Genomic DNA, 16,427 nt, shown 5'->3' with positions numbered 1-16,427 from the left:
ATAAATAATTGTAAACCGTAAATGAAAGAATTACCGGTCAAATACTGTATGACGAAACTGTGTCAATGAGCTGGAACAGTATGGCCTGTGAAGAAGTTTTCGAAGGCAGAAACAGAGAGCAAATTATCAGGAGATTTCTGAAAGGTCGGAGAAGATCCACACAGCAAGTCTGCTTACGAGGAAACAGCTTTGCAAAGTGGGTAGCGGGGCGGTGACTGAGACGCTCTTTTATTCACATTCACACAAAAGGAATTCTTACCGCTGTGATTGGTGCCAATATAGGCGCATTCATCCTTACACCAATCACAGAGCATACTGTACTTTTGAATGTGAATAAAAGAGCGTCTCAGTCACCGCCCGCTACCCACTTTGCAAATCTGTTTCCTCGTAGGCAGACTTGCTGTCTGGATCTTCTCCGACCTTTCAGAAATCTCCTGATAATTTGCTCTCTGTTTCTGCCTTCGAAAACTTCTTCACAGGCCATACTGTTCCAGCTCATTGACACAGTTTCGTCATACAGTATTTGACCGGTAATTCTTTCATTTACGGTTTACAATTATTTATATACGTAAATGATGAATGTCCCTGTGCATTGCTCCCTGGCCTGTACAACTTATCCCGGTGTATTTTAAAATGTATACCATCTCTCACTCCATATTTGAGCGCTGCCACGTGCTGGGAGTTCACGGTCGGCGGCCATTTTGTCAGGTTGCTAAGCGATCCAGCTCGGTATACCGTAATGTGCATAGACCTCGCTTATCCCGGTGTAATTAAGCTAGGGGGATTGTGACGCTCCTTCAGCATTGCCCCCTGAACTGTGAAATGTATGTCATACTGTATCTCACTACATATCCGAGCGCTGCCACGTGCTGGGAGTTCACGGTCGGCGGCCATGTTGTCAGGTTGCTAAGCGATCCAGCTCGGTATACCGTAATGTGCATAGACCTCGCTTATCCCAATGTAATTGAGCTAGGGGATTGTGACGCTCCTTCAGCATTGCCCCCTGGAGTGTGAAATGTATGCCATACTGTATCTCACTACATATCCGAGCGCTGCCACGTGCTGGGAGTTCACGGTCGGCGGCCATGTTGTCAGGTTGCTAAGCGATCCAGCTCGGTATAACGTAATGTACATAGACCTCGCTTATCCCGGTGTACTATGTGCAGTAGTACTGAATGATTGCTATCACTTGTGGTGAAACACCTATCTTATCAAATACAGTAACTACTGTACAGTATAGTTGTTCGCACAGGTGATGGTAATCATACTGTATATTTAAACTGAAGTCCGTAACAGAGTATTCTGTCCCTCCTGCAGAGGTTCATGTTGGGAGGCACAGGGAAAAAAGTATAATACTGTACAGTATTTGCACTTTACTGTTGTGCACTTTATTTGAAAATGTACAGTTGTTTGCTATGTTTAGCATGCTGTGCTTTACATGTTTTCTTATTGTGGTTTTTATATTTTTAGACAAAAGACAAAGAATGCAGACTACCAGATTTTACGGGAGTGCCAAAACCCACGCATCAGTGGCACCGAAACTTGCTGCAGTAGTCCCACAAAAGAAGAAGAAAACTGCCAAGGCGGCTCAGAAAGAAAATGTGGTGAAACCACGAAAAAATGCCAAGGCAAAGAATAATAAGTTGGAGCTGATATGTGGTGTGGCAAATGATGTAATTGTTCCATCTCCTGCAGATCACAGTGTTCAGCCAATGAATCTGGAAATACCGGTGCTAGAGGACGTGACAAACACGCTGCATCAGGAAGCTTCTTTTTTGGACCATGTAGCCACCCCTGGACAAGAAGACATGACACATTCACCACGAAGAAGGTTGCATTTCACAGATGTGAACACCAAAGTGCAGGACAGCCAGTGTACCTGTCCTGTTTTACTAAAGGAGCTACTCAGTAAGGTGACCAATATGGAGTCAGAAGTTGGTGGACAGGTCAATCAGCTGCAGACCGATGTGGCTGGCCTTAAAGAAGGCATAAAGGAACAGATGGTAGAAGCCATGAAGAAAGTCATTGAACAAACGAGGGAAGAATGGCAAGTTGGAGTTTGCCGCACCATAATTGCAACACACCACCAAGCGGTTCAAGTCAGCGGCCTGGACGACCGAGGCCTGGAGGACCGCAGAGGAGGCCTGGAGGACCGCAGAGGAGGCCTGGAGGACCGCAGCGGACTGGACGAAGTCAGCGGCATGGACGACCACAGAGGAGGCCTGGACGACGGCAGAGGAGGCCTGGACGACCGCAGAGGAGGCCTGGACGACCGCAGAGGAGACCTGGACGACCGCAGAGGAGACCTGGACGACCGTAGAGGAGGCCTGGGGGACCGCAGCAGCGGACTGGACGAAGTCAGCGACTTGGACGACCGCAGAGGAGGCCTTGAGGACCGCAGAAGAGACCTGGAGGACCGCAGAAGAGACCTGGAGGACCGCAGAAGAGACCTGGAGGACCGCAGAGGAGGCCTGGAGGACCGCAGAGGAGGCCTGGACGACCGCAGAGGAGGCCTGGACGACCACAGAGGCCTGGAGGACCGCAGAGGAAACCTGGAGGACCGCAGAGGAGCCCTGGAGGACCGCAGAGGCCTGGACCACAGCAGCGGACTGGACGAAGTCAGCGACTTGGACGACCGCAGAGGAGGCCTGGAGGACCGCAGAAGAGACCTGGAGGACCGCAGAAGAGACCTGGAGGACCGCAGAGGAGGCCTGGACGACTGCAGAGGAGGCCTGGACGACCGCAGAGGAGGCCTGGACGACCACAGAGGCCTGGAGGACCGCAGAGGAGCCCTGGAGGACCGCAGAGGAGCCCTGGAGGACCGCAGAGGCCTGGACCACAGCAGCGGACTGGACGAAGTCAGCGACTTGGACGACCGCAGAGGAGGCCTGGAGGACCGCAGAAGAGACCTGGAGGACCGCAGAAGAGACCTGGAGGACCGCAGAAGAGACCTGGAGGACCGCAGAGGAGGCCTGGACGACCACAGAGGCCTGGAGGACCGCAGAGGAGCCCTGGAGGACCGCAGAGGAGCCCTGGAGGACCGCAGAGGCCTGGACCACAGCAGCGGACTGGACGAAGTCAGCGACTTGGACGACCGCAGAGGAGGCCTGGAGGACCGCAGAGGAAACCTGGAGGACCGCAGAGGAGGCCTGGAGGACCGCAGAGGAGGCCTGGAGGACCGCAGAGGAGGCCTGGAGGACCGCAGAGGAGGCCTGGAGGACCGCAGAGGAGGCCTGGAGGACCGCAGAGGAAACCTGGAGGACCGCAGAGGAGCCCTGGAGGACCGCAGAGGCCTGGACCACAGCAGCGGACTGGACGAAGTCAGCGACTTGGACGACCGCAGAGGAGGCCTGGAGGACCGCAGAAGAGACCTGGAGGACCGCAGAGGAAACCTGGAGGACCGCAGAGGAAACCTGGAGGACCGCAGAGGAGGCCTGGAGGACCGCAGAGGAGGCCTGGAGGACCGCAGAGGAGGCCTGGAGGACCGCAGAGGAGGCCTGGACGACCGCAGAGGAGGCCTGGAGTACCGCAGAGGGCTGGACGACCGCAGAGGCCTGGATTCAAGTGTGCTGTTGCCAGGAACACCAATGATGACCAGCACACCTGCTCACAGGCCACTTCTCAATACATTCGGAGGCTCTCTGAACAATATTGCCCTGGCTGTCATCTCAACTTCCCTGGACGACCATCTGTACAGAGCTTCAAATGGACATATTCAGAAATATGCATATTCTCTGTTCCAGCACCATGTACGGTACGACAAATACTTGACGTGGGCCAATCGTGTGAACTTTGATGGTTCCAAGGGCAAACTTCCGCTGCCCAAAAATCTGGTACATGACATCATGGCTAGGTGTGAACGCCGCGTGAGGATTGGTGATCCAGAAAAGAGGAAGATAAGGGATACCATAAACGCTGTGCTGAGAACGAAGAGGAAAATGACTTGGAAGCTCGACTATGATGAAACCAGATCATTACCTACCTCCTAGCTTCAGCACATCAGCTTCACACAGCTGAAGCTAAAAAATTGTGTCAATGTACCTGTATGACCTGTACATTTTCTGGGGCTGCATGCACTGTGCTGAATCCACTTGGAGCAGCTCGGTTACTCAAAGGGGAGTGCATGAACTTGGCTCACCACATTCCTGGTAATGTAAGGGCCTGGTACAAGTTGCCCCTTTTATTCCTGTTGATTTTTTGGGCGCTGCTGTATCTATCCAGTAGCAGCCGAGTCCATTGTGCTGTGTCCATCTGGGGCCTTGGGCTGCGTTTCCATCCAGGGGCTGCTGTTGTCAGTCCTCTATTCTGGTGTCCGTATGCGACAGTGTTAAAAAGCAAAAGACAAAAACGAAAAATAATTCAAAAAAGCAAAACCTAAAAATAAAGTACAAAAACCATCACCCCGCACCACCACCACAAAAAAATAAATTATAAAAATGTTAAAGTTGATATTGTTACTGTATTTGTGCTGTTACCTTTTGATTAAAGTACCGTACAGTATGTGTGATGTTGGCTTTCTTATTACAATACAGTACAGTATGTGTGATGTTACATGTTCCAAATGATTTTGTCCGTAAATAAAGTGTTTCTTAAAATAAACATGACGTGGTTTCCAATGTTTGTATTCCCAACTTCCTGTACTGTATAAATTAGTACTACTGTATGATGGGAATTCAATTAAGAGTGGTATACTGTATGTAAAACAACTTGGTTAGGCATCTTGCATTTCATATTTTAATAAAAACCACAGGAAACTTCTATTTTTAAAAGTTTATTGAAGAAAAAAAAGGTGTTTTTTTTAAATAAAGTTTGAAAGTTAATTAAAACAAAAAAGTAGTTTGTTCTTCGTTACATTCTTTTCTTGTGTATATAGATATCTGTGGAAAAAAAAAAAAAAAAGTATTAAAGTAAAGACACTCATGTTCATTTGTTTTCCAAGAAAATTTGTGGAACCACACAGCCCAGCAATAAGTCATGCTGGGCTGTGTGGTTCCACAAAAGGCATGCGGTCCAAAGTGAAATAGTGGTGTCAGTGGTCAGCACTTTGACACGCTAACATTTGTGGAACCACACAGCCCAGCAATAAGTCATGCTGGGCTGTGTGGTTCCACAAAAGGCATGCGGTCCAAAGTGAAATAGTGGTGTCAGTGGTCAGCACTTTGACACACTAACATTTGTGGAACCACACAGCAATGGCTGACACACATAAAATGCCTGACACACACAAAATGCCTGACACACACAAAATGCCTGACACACACATGCTGGAGGGAAAACACATGTTTGCCAAACAGTCGACAGCACATGTCGGCCAGATGGCCGACCAAACTTGCTCCAAATCACCCCAAACTGGCCAGAAAGCACGCCAGCACACTCAGGAGGTACACCACAGCTAAATTACGAGAGAATTTCATTACAAACAGCCAGATCTTGCAGATTATCTGCCAGATAATTGTATGGTGTACAGTATGCCTATCTTATACAGTAGAAAAAGATACTATACAATGGAGTACAATAACAAACATTTATTAAAAAAAAATTTAAAATGATCTTAATAACAAATTAAAAAAGTGGTCCACTAAGAGGTGGACCACCACCCGCAGGAGCAGAACGGCACGCTGCAACTGTTCTGTGGGAAAAAAAGGACAGTATTACAAAACAAATACTGAATACTTTACAGTGTAGTAATGGCAATACAGTACTTTACTCTATATTAGACAATCTTGTTATTTACAATGTACAGTACTGTATTGTCAGTACAGTAAATCAAACACTACTGTATGCTGTCGAGGTAATTTAAACATTGCTTTAGTTTACCTCTTGTATAAGTGGGCTGCTGCCTGCCCGCTTCTTGGCCAGCCCACCTATCTTGCCCCTGTCTGGGGCCCCCATAAATCATTGGCACTATATTGGAGAAAAAAAAACATTTAGTCACATTCAAATACTATACAATTATTACTGTATACTGTAGGTACAGTATTATACTGTATTGCTGGTATTCAAAATATAAAGTACTGTACAAGAGTTTAGCTTCAATAGGTCATAAACAAATTGTCAAAGGAATAAAACACCACAGTACAAATACTGTAGACATTTACTGTATGTATTAGCAGTCATGACATTTCATGACCGCTTCAGAAAAAAGAGGGTTACAGTACTGTAGGTGGTGTTGTAGGGAGTACTATCAATAATAGTGGACTGTACTCAGAGCCAGCCATAAATAATATGATTCCCTAGTCAAGTTTTTGGATGCTGCCCCCTTGCACAGACGCTATTTCCGCCTCTGATCCTGTACCCCTTTCCCAGCACCATCACCCCTCAACCATAGCAGTCCTCATTTTGGTGCTCCTCCAACCGACTGTATGTTTAAAATAGCAACAGTGTGCACATTCGGTGTGCATCCCAAAACGGTGCATGTTCTTGCTGGGAAGGGGCATGGCCACACAGTAATTCCCCAATCTGAAATGACGCCACACAGTACTGCAACTTTATTCACAACATATCATGCAATAGTGTCTCTTATTCTCGTTATGCTTGCTTCGCTCGCCATGCGGTGGGCACGGTGCCTCGCTACGCTCTGCACACTATTATATCAGTAGTCAGGAAAGGCAGCATGCATTTGTGGAGTGAAGAGGGTGAAAAAAGAGAGAAAGTACAGTATGTACTGTAAGGTTATGTCAGAGGGTGTGAAGATGATCAGCTCAGTGTTATACATGTTACAGTAAGTTAGAATACAGTACAGTGCATTATGTATTTATATTTTATTACCAGGTGTCTCCTCCACTGGTTGGCGACGGACTGTAAAAAGATAAAATACAGTTAGTCATATCAGTTTGACTTAAAATAATGTTGGAGAAAAAAAATACTGTAATTACAGTACCAACTATTGCTACTGTACAGTATATTTACCAAAAATGTATTCTGGCTCGTCGTCTGTGGGTAAAAGAGAAGAATATTATAAGATACAGTATACAGTAAAAAGTATAGTAATAGTACACTAGTGTCCAGGCCCAGTGTCAGGTGGGTAAAAAAAGGTATGCTTGTGACAGGCATGGTGATTCCAAGGGACCCCACCGAGACCATCAGAAAATTTGTGAGTGACCCGTATGCCGGTGATTATGACTAGAATAAGGTAGCAACTCTTTTTTCTTTTGAATTATGTATACTGTACAGTACTGTATGTGCATATTGTACAGTACACTTAAAATATTTAGCAGTTACTGTAGTGGTAATTTTTGGGATGACAGTATTAGCATACTGTAAGCATCCAACTGAGGCCCCCAAACAGATGCCGCCACTTGGTACAGTACGTGCCTCTCGTGCCTAATGGGAAATTCATCACTGACAGTATCTAGAGAGATGAATGGAGAGACAGTGACAAGGGGTGAGAGAGAGAGAGAGAGAGAGAGAGAGAAATTGAGTAAGATGGGTGTTTTTTTTAGAACAGGATGTTGTCCATACAGTAGCAACCAATCAAATATTACCTACTGTACTGTATTATCGTCTGTAAGTGTAACTAGATACTGTAAATGTTAATGTGGGATGTGATCGGTTGCTACTGTATGGGCAATATCACCAGTTCAAACAAAAACAATTTTCATCCGATTTCTACGCATTTGCCAGAAAAATCTGATGAAAAGTGCTACTCTGATGGCATCAGATCAATGTCAGTAATAATTCTTACCACTAAATGCAGCAGCATCATCATCATCATCATCCTCCTCCTCCTCCGTGGCCTGTTCCAGTGTAGGGCCTGTGAAAAAAAACATTAATGTGAAAAAAAAAAAAGGTTCATTCCAGGAAATACACATACCCTCCAACATGACCCGCCCCACTAGGTACAAAATGCTCTGGTTCTGGACTTCCCTCTTAATTTATTATTGCCATCACCTGTGAAGAAACAGCTTTCTTATCATATAACTAGTTCAACACAGGTGATGGAAATCATAAATTAAGAGGGAAGTCTAGAAACAGAGCAGTGCGGCGGGTCATGTTGGAGGGTCTGCATACAGAAACATAGAATTTGATGACAAATACTGTAAGAACCACTTTGCCCATCTAATCTGCCTCTTTTTTTTAACCTTTTTTTTACATCAAACCTTATTTGATCCTTATTTCTTTGTAAGGATATCCTTATGTATGTCTCTTCCATGCATGTTTAAATACTGTAGCTCTACTGTTTTAGGCTCTATCACCTCTGATGGGAGGCTATTCCACTTGTCCACTGCACTTTCTGTGAAGTAATTTTTCTTAAAATTCCCCCTGAACCTCGCCCCCCTCCAGTCTCCGTGCACATCCTCGTGTCCTATTGCTTGCAGTGTCTTCATTAGGAGAATGTTTCCCTCCTGGACTTTATTAAAACTAGAGATGTGCACCGGAAATTTTTCGGGTTTTGTGTTTTGCTTTTGGATTCGGACTTGTTTTGGATCCTGGTGCTTTTTTTCAAAAACCTCTCAAAAACAGCTTAAATCGTAGAATTTGGGGGTATTTTTGATCCTACTGTATAGTGTTATTAACCTCAATGACCATAATTTCCACTCATTTCCAGTCTATTCTGAACACCTCACAATATTATTTGTAGTCCTAAAATTTTCACCGAGGTCACTGGATGACTAAGCTAAGCGACCCAAGTGGCCGGCACAAACACCTGGCCCATTTAGGAGTGGCAGTGCAGTGGCAGACAGGATGTCACTTATAACAATTTTCCCCAAACATCACATGATGCAAAGATAAATAAATAAAAAAAGAGGTGCAAGATGGAATTGTGATTGGGCCCTCCCAACCACCCTTATGTTATATAAACAGGGTCTGCCACACGACTGTGGCTGAAATGACTGGTTGGTTTGGGCCCCCACCAAAAAAAGAAGCAATCAATCTCTCCTTGCTCAAACTGGCTCTACAGAGGCAAGATGTACCGGACTGGACTTACTTAATGGGTGCAGTGAGGTGATGGACATAGAGTCCTGGTCCTCCTCCTCCGCCACCGCCTGTGACAGTGTAGGGCCTGTGAAAGCAAAAATTCCATGAAATATACTTTTGTATTCTGTGTTGAATACAGTAAAGCAAAAATTCAGTCAGGAATTGGAGGAGGAGAGTAGATTTCGCACACAGAGACGAGAATGTCGAGGCCAGAATCAGGGGGTAGTGGAGGAGGGTTAGGATACCGTACCTCACCCTGTTGGGATTGCTGCAATCAGGATGCCACTGTCGGTCACCTGACCGCTAGAATCCTGACTGCTGGTCACGCAAACCCAACCCATTGGTTTAACACAATGTACAGTACAGTACAATACTGCAGTTTACTTACCAAGTTGGGGAGAGGGTTTTTTATCTTCATCCTCACTGTCAATAATTACTGAGTTGAAAATAAAAAAATATTATAAACAAAATACAGTAGAGTACAGTTACTACAAAATTGCACAGTAGTACAGTGCTACAGGAGGCAGAGATATATTCATAATACAGTAGGAGCAGAATGACTGTCCAGTGGTAGGGGACATACAGTACTGTATTTAAAAGACCTGCTGTCTGGATCCCGACATTCAGAATGCAGAGTGTGGATTCAGAGTATGATTGGAGGGTTAGGCTAGTGGAGGGTGGGTAGGATGCACAATTTTGGGCACCATAATACAAAATGGATATCGTGGAACTACAAAAGGTTTAGAGGCGGGCGACCAAAGTGATGAAGTGGATTGAGAAGATGGAATACAAGGAAAGGCAGGCTAGGCATGTTTACATTGGAAAAGAGGAGATTAAGAGGGGACATGATTAACCTTTACAAATATACTGTATACAGTAAGGAGACAATACACAGGAACTGTTTTTGATAAGATGGACACAGAGGACACGTGCACAGTAACTCTTGTTGAAGTAGAGGCGATTTCGCACAGAGGCGAAAAGGGGTCTTCACAGTGAGGGAAATACTGTACAGTACATGTTTGGAATTCCCTGCCTGAAAAGTAATAAAAGTGGACTTGGTCAATACTTTTAAGAATGGGCTTGAGAAAATCCTACTGTACTTACTATAATCTGGCTCCTCTTCCTCCCCCGACTCAATGTAAATGAGCTCCTCCTCCGCCTCTGTATCAATTACGAGGCGGTCTGTGTGTAAAAGATGACAAGTATTGTAAAATACAAAAATTACAGTAATACTGTAGGAAACTAGTGTGTCTGTAACAAAAAGTAATTATTACCACTTCCGGAGCTCTCGGATGGTGTCGGCGGTGGTGGTGGTGGTGTTGGTACTGTGGGAAAAAAAATAACAGTACTGTAAGTGAAGCTGTCAATTGGAAACATGTACTGTACAGTATCCAGGACACATGTACAGTAGTGTAACGATGACAGTCACACCAGAATTCTCGTTACACAATACCTGGCAGCGCAGCAGGTGGTGGTGGTGGTGGTGTTGGTACTGTGGGAAAAAAAATAACAGTACTGTAAGTGAAGCTGTCAATTGGAAACATGTACTGTACAGTATCCAGGACACATGTACAGTAGTGTAACAACGATGACAGTAGCACCATAATTCTCGTTACACAATACCTGGCAGCGCAGCAGGTGGTGGTGGTGGTGGTGGTGGTGGTGGTGGTACTGTGGGGAAAAAAATAACAGTACTGTAAGTGAAGCTGTCAATTGGAAACATGTACTGTACAGTATCCAGGACACATGTACAGTAGTGTAACGATGACAGTCACACCAGAATTCTCGTTACACAATACCTGGCAGCGCAGCAGGTGGTGGTGGTGGTGTTGGTACTGTGGGGAAAAAAATAACAGTACTGTAAGTGAAGCTGTCAATTGGAAACATGTACTGTACAGTATCCAGGACACAAGTACAGTAGTGTAACGATGACAGTAGCACCAGAATTCTCGTTACACAATACCTGGCAGCGCAGCAGGTGGTGGTGGTGGTGGTGTTGGTACTGTGGGAAAAAAAATAACAGTACTGTAAGTGAAGCTGTCAATTGGAAACATGTACTGTACAGTATCCAGGACACATGTACAGTAGTGTAACAACGATGACAGTAGCACCAGAATTCTCGTTACACAATACCTGGCAGCGCAGCAGGTGGTGGTGGTGGTGGTGGTGGTGGTGGTGTTGTTGGTACTGTGGGAAAAAACATAACAGTACTGTAAGTGAAGCTGTCAATTGGAAACATGTACTGTACAGTATCCAGGACACATGTACAGTAGTGTAACGATGACAGTCACACCAGAATTCTCGTTACACAATACCTGGCAGCGCAGCAGGTGGTGGTGGTGGTGGTGGTGGTGTTGGTACTGTGGGAAAAAAAATAACAGTACTGTAAGTGAAGCTGTCAATTGGAAACATGTACTGTACAGTATCCAGGACACATGTACAGTAGTGTAACAACGATGACAGTAGCACCAGAATTCTCGTTACACAATACCTGGCAGCGCAGCAGGTGGTGGTGGTGGTGGTGGTGGTGTTGGTACTGTGGGAAAAAAAATAACAGTACTGTAAGTGAAGCTGTCAATTGGAAACATGTACTGTACAGTATCCAGGACACATGTACAGTAGTGTAACGATGACAGTCACACCAGAATTCTCGTTACACAATACCTGGCAGCGCAGCAGGTGGTGGTGGTGGTGGTGGTGGTGTTGGTACTGTGGGAAAAAAAATAACAGTACTGTAAGTGAAGCTGTCAATTGGAAACATGTACTGTACAGTATCCAGGACAGATGTACAGTAGTGTAACAACGATGACAGTAGCACCAGAATTCTCGTTACACAATACCTGGCAGCGCAGCAGGTGGTGGTGGTGGTGGTGGTGGTGGTGGTGGTACTGTGGGAAAAAAAATAACAGTACTGTAAGTGAAGCTGTCAATTTGAAACATGTACTGTACAGTATCCAGGACCAAAAAGGGGTCCGGCCAATAAACAATCTGCATCAGAGAAGCAAGATACAGTATGCTTAAAGTATACAGTACTATATACTAGATCGCCAACAAACGTAAATTAACAAACAACTATCACTGGAATTTACCATCCTCATCCCGTAGCGAAGCACGGGTATTCAGCTATCTACAATGTTATTTATACTTTGTGTTTAATATTTACATTTAGTTTTGTAAACAGACATTCTTAACATTAACGGATTGCAGCGAGTTATCTGTGATGGTCAGGACAGGGGGTTGGGACTATAGAAATCACTATGTACTGTACACTACTGTATTTGACAATACTTACCAGCTTGGCGGCGCCTGTCCCGCCTCCTGTGACGTCGTGCTACCAGCCCTGTAAAAATATATATATACACAGTATAATGGCAGCATACTGTACAGCCAATGAAATTCAACATTGACAGCATCTTTATGACATCACAATAAATGGAATTGTTCATTCTAGTACCCTGCACCTAATCACTCAGGAGGGCATAGTGTACTGTACTGTCTTCAAAACTTAAGGGGCACATTTCTAAATGTGACATACAGTACACTTACAGTATCGCTACAGTACAGTAGGTCCAGGGTATTAGACAGAACACTACCTTTATAGACATTGTAACACACATAAGCATTGCCCTTATAAACATTATGACACACATCAGCATGCAGCCCTCCCACCCTTAACCATCTCAGTACTGTTCATTACATTACAAATTGATTTCATGACAGATGATGCAGTACTCACCTGAATTCATCTTATTCACGTCATGTCACAGTAGTGCAGTTTATTCACGTCACAGTACTGTCCTTGATTCACGTTGTGTCACACAGTAGAGCACCGTATTCACGTCACAGTACTGTCCTTGATTCACGTTGTGTCACACAGTAGAGCACCGTATTCACGTCACAGTACTGTCCTTGATTCACGTTGTGTCACACAGTAGAGCACCTTATTCACGTTACTGTACTGTACGTCACAGTAGTGCAGTAGTATATCCACATTACGTCACAAAGTAGAGATCTGCCACAGTCATGAACCTTATAACACATTATGCAAGAGTAATGCACGTCAGAACACATTAGGCCACTGTAACATCCCTTAGAATAATTTCTGCCAAAGTAACATCCCTTAGAACACTGTACTATCTGAAACACAAATTTCTGCACACTGCACGACACACTGCAATTAAACCACACAATGCACTGCACGACTGCATAGTGTATGCACTGCGTGATATGACAAACTGCACATTACACTGCACATTTCCCTGCAAAATATGATACAATGTACACTACACAAAAAACTGCAATTACCACATGTGTATACAGTACACTGCACGACAGTGCTGGCCCTAGCCAGATACAGATACAGCCGCAGTCACGCAAAATATAGGCATGCCGCATATCATTTTAATCAGCAGAAGCTGCTGGTGCCCCTAAGCATAGCAAATGCCCTAGGCATTTGCCTACTGTAGTTTGCCTATGCCTAAGGCCGGCTCTGCTGCACGATGTGATTCACTATGCATTACACTCACTGCACAATACCATATACTGAATGTACACTGCATGACACGCTGCAATTACGCAGCACGATACACTGTGATACATTGCATATACTGTACACTGCATGATACTGTACACTGCACAATCGTAGACCACGTGGATTGTAAAGAACTACTGTATATACACAAGTTTAAAAAAATAACAATTGTTTTTGTAAAACGCATGTCGATCTTTTTCCATGTCAACTTAACGACCATGTCAACCTACAGTAACTGGTGTCAACCAATTTCAAAAGCCGCACCATCTAGGTCGACGCAAAAAAACAAATTGACCTTTTGACCCGGGTTAATGTTTGGTCCTTGTTTAACCATTTGTTTACCACAAATACTGTACAGTGCTGTATAGACCGGATACCTGCTGCTACAGCAGCCCCTGCTATAATGTACTGTACCTGTAACTACAGTAACTTAAAGTACAGTAATCTACAGTAATGTACTGTACTTACAATCCCTTATGGCCTGCAGGCGTCGTGGGGTCCTCCTCACGAGGTCACTCCATCTCCTCTGGAGAGACCTCACCGTTCTCCTCCGGTTGTAGGTCCGGAGGATAGCCCTACTTGCCCTCCTATATGCTCTCACCTTCTCCTCGTTGCTGGCGAGAGTTCTGTCCCGCCAGCGAACGAGGAGACGCAGCTCACCCAGAGCATAGGGACGGTCCCGTACAGCAGCCATGACCGTCCTTATGCTCAATGAGCGTCTCAGACGTCGTGCGCCTCAGACGTCGTGCGTCTCAGACGTCGTGCGTTCCAGGCATTCAACGTACAGTACTGTAGTTACTGTACTTTGTGACAGTTTCCCTTAGTTTTAAATATGCCCTTTCTTTGACCACAGTATTTTCCACTGTCTTGCCCTACGCCCTTCCCTCCTGGGAGCCTTCACAGGTCTTATGCTATACACAAATACCGAAGATGCACAGTCCGTCAGAATACACTCATTTCATTCCCGCTGTTTAGGTGCATTTAGCGTAAAGAATCGCTCCTGCAGATGTACTTTGATTTATGTGAAACCTGTGTGCATCCTTCCATTGGATGTACTGTATTGGAGAGAAAAAAAAAAATGTTAAAGTGAATGTCACGGGAACACATTAAAAATAAAGTTGGCACTTCCTTCCCATTGGTGTTGGTTTACAGTATGCCGTAGTGTACTCGGACGCTCATGTAATTGCATTTCAAAGGCACAGTATTTTCCATCGTCTCCCCCCTACCCCCATCGCCCTTCCCCCCTGGGGGCCTGCACAGGGAGGAAATTCAGGTCCTGTGCAATGCACAAACGCTGAAGATCTACAGTACTGTTTTGCTTAGTTGGTAGCGTCAGAATACACTCATTTCATTCACGCTGTTTGGGTGCATTTAGCGTAAAGAATCGCTCCTGCAGATGTACTTTGATTTATGTGAAACCTGTGTGCATCCTTCCATTGGATGTACTGTATTGGAGAGAAAACAAGAAAATGTTAAAGTGAATGTCACGGGAACACATTAAAAATAAGGTTGGCACTTCCTTCCCATTGGTGTTGGTTTACAGTATGCCGTAGTGTACTCGGACGCTCATGTAATTGCATTTCAAAGGCACAGTATTTTCCATCGTCTCCCCCCTACCCCCATCGCCCTTCCCCCCTGGGGGCCTGCACAGGGAGGAAATTCAGGTCCTGTGCAATACACAAACGCTGAAGATCTACAGTACTGTTTTGCTTAGTTGGTAGCGTCAGAATACACTCATTTCATTCACGCTGTTTGGGTGCATTTAGCGTAAAGAATCGCTCCTGCAGATGTACTTTGATTTATGTGAAACCTGTGTGCATCCTTCCATTGACTGTCTTACAATGTAAATAAAATAATACAGTGCATTATTACAGAAAAAAAAAAAAAAAGAAAGAAAGCACATCATGTCTCGAACCCTGGACCCCCAGCGAGGGAGGTGGGAGCCTTCACCCCTAGCCCACGACGCCTCATGAGAGATTTCCAATTTCATGTGTGAAAGTACTGCAAACAGCGCCCGGCCCCCGCCCCATTGCTGTTGGTTTATGCCTTAGAGGACTCGGACGCTCGCATTTGTAAAGCACGGTGTTTTCCTCCGCCTCCTGCTAGCCTGTTGCCCTTCCCCCATGGGAGCCTGCACAGATCATGCAGTAGACAGGGAGGGAATGCAGGTCATGTGCAATACACAAACGCCCACTGTAGTACTGTTTTGCTCACTTACAGTACCGTACTGTAGGTTGCATTTAGCGTAAAGAATCGCTCCTGCAGATGTACTTTGATTTATGTGAAACCTGTGTGCATCCTTCCATTGGATGTACTGTATTGGAGAGAAAAAAAAAAATGTTAAAGTGAATGTCACGGGAACACATTAAAAATAAGGTTGGCACTTCCTTCCCATTGGTGTTGGTTTACAGTATGCCGTAGTGTACTCGGACGCTCATGTAATTGCATTTCAAAGGCACAGTATTTTCCATCGTCACCCCCCTACCCCCATCGCCCTTCCCCCCTGGGGGCCTGCACAGGGAGGAAATTCAGGTCCTGTGCAATACACAAACGCTGAAGATCTACAGTACTGTTTTGCTTAGTTGGTAGCGTCAGAATACACTCATTTCATTCACGCTGTTTGGGTGCATTTAGCGTAAAGAATCGCTCCTGCAGATGTACTTTGATTTATGTGAAACCTGTGTGCATCCTTCCATTGACTGTCTTACAATGTAAATAAAATAATACAGTGCATTATTACAGAAAAAAAAAAAAAAAAAAAGAAAGAAAGCACATCATGTCTCGAACCCTGGACCCCCAGCGAGGGAGGTGGGAGCCTTCACCCCTAGCCCACGACGCCTCATGAGAGATTTCCAATTTCATGTGTGAAAGTACTGCAAACAGCGCCCGGCCCCCGCCCCATTGCTGTTGGTTTATGCCTTAGAGGACTCGGACGCTCGCATTTGTAAAGCACGGTGTTTTCCTCTGCCTCCTGCTA

The 16,427-nt window shown here is 45.2% G+C and overlaps 1 long non-coding RNA gene across 1 annotated transcript; it reads right to left on the bottom strand.

Moving 5' to 3' along the window:
- Positions 1–5,852: 5,852 nt before the first annotated feature.
- LOC134966960 (uncharacterized) lies at positions 5,853–9,040 on the bottom strand. The gene is made up of 5 exons (XR_010188751.1): positions 8,930–9,040; positions 7,685–7,753; positions 6,910–6,933; positions 6,769–6,798; positions 5,853–5,904 (listed from the first exon to the last, which is right to left on the bottom strand). It is a non-coding gene; the product is annotated as an uncharacterized LOC134966960 (long non-coding RNA).
- Between the last annotated feature and the right edge of the window lie 7,387 nt (positions 9,041–16,427).

The sequence above is a fragment of the Pseudophryne corroboree genome, chromosome 10 (genome assembly GCF_028390025.1).
Source record: "Pseudophryne corroboree isolate aPseCor3 chromosome 10, aPseCor3.hap2, whole genome shotgun sequence".
Classification (NCBI taxonomy): Eukaryota; Metazoa; Chordata; class Amphibia; order Anura; family Myobatrachidae; genus Pseudophryne; species Pseudophryne corroboree.
The sequence above is the reverse complement of the archived record's forward strand: the minus strand, read 5'-3'. Positions and strand labels throughout refer to the sequence as shown.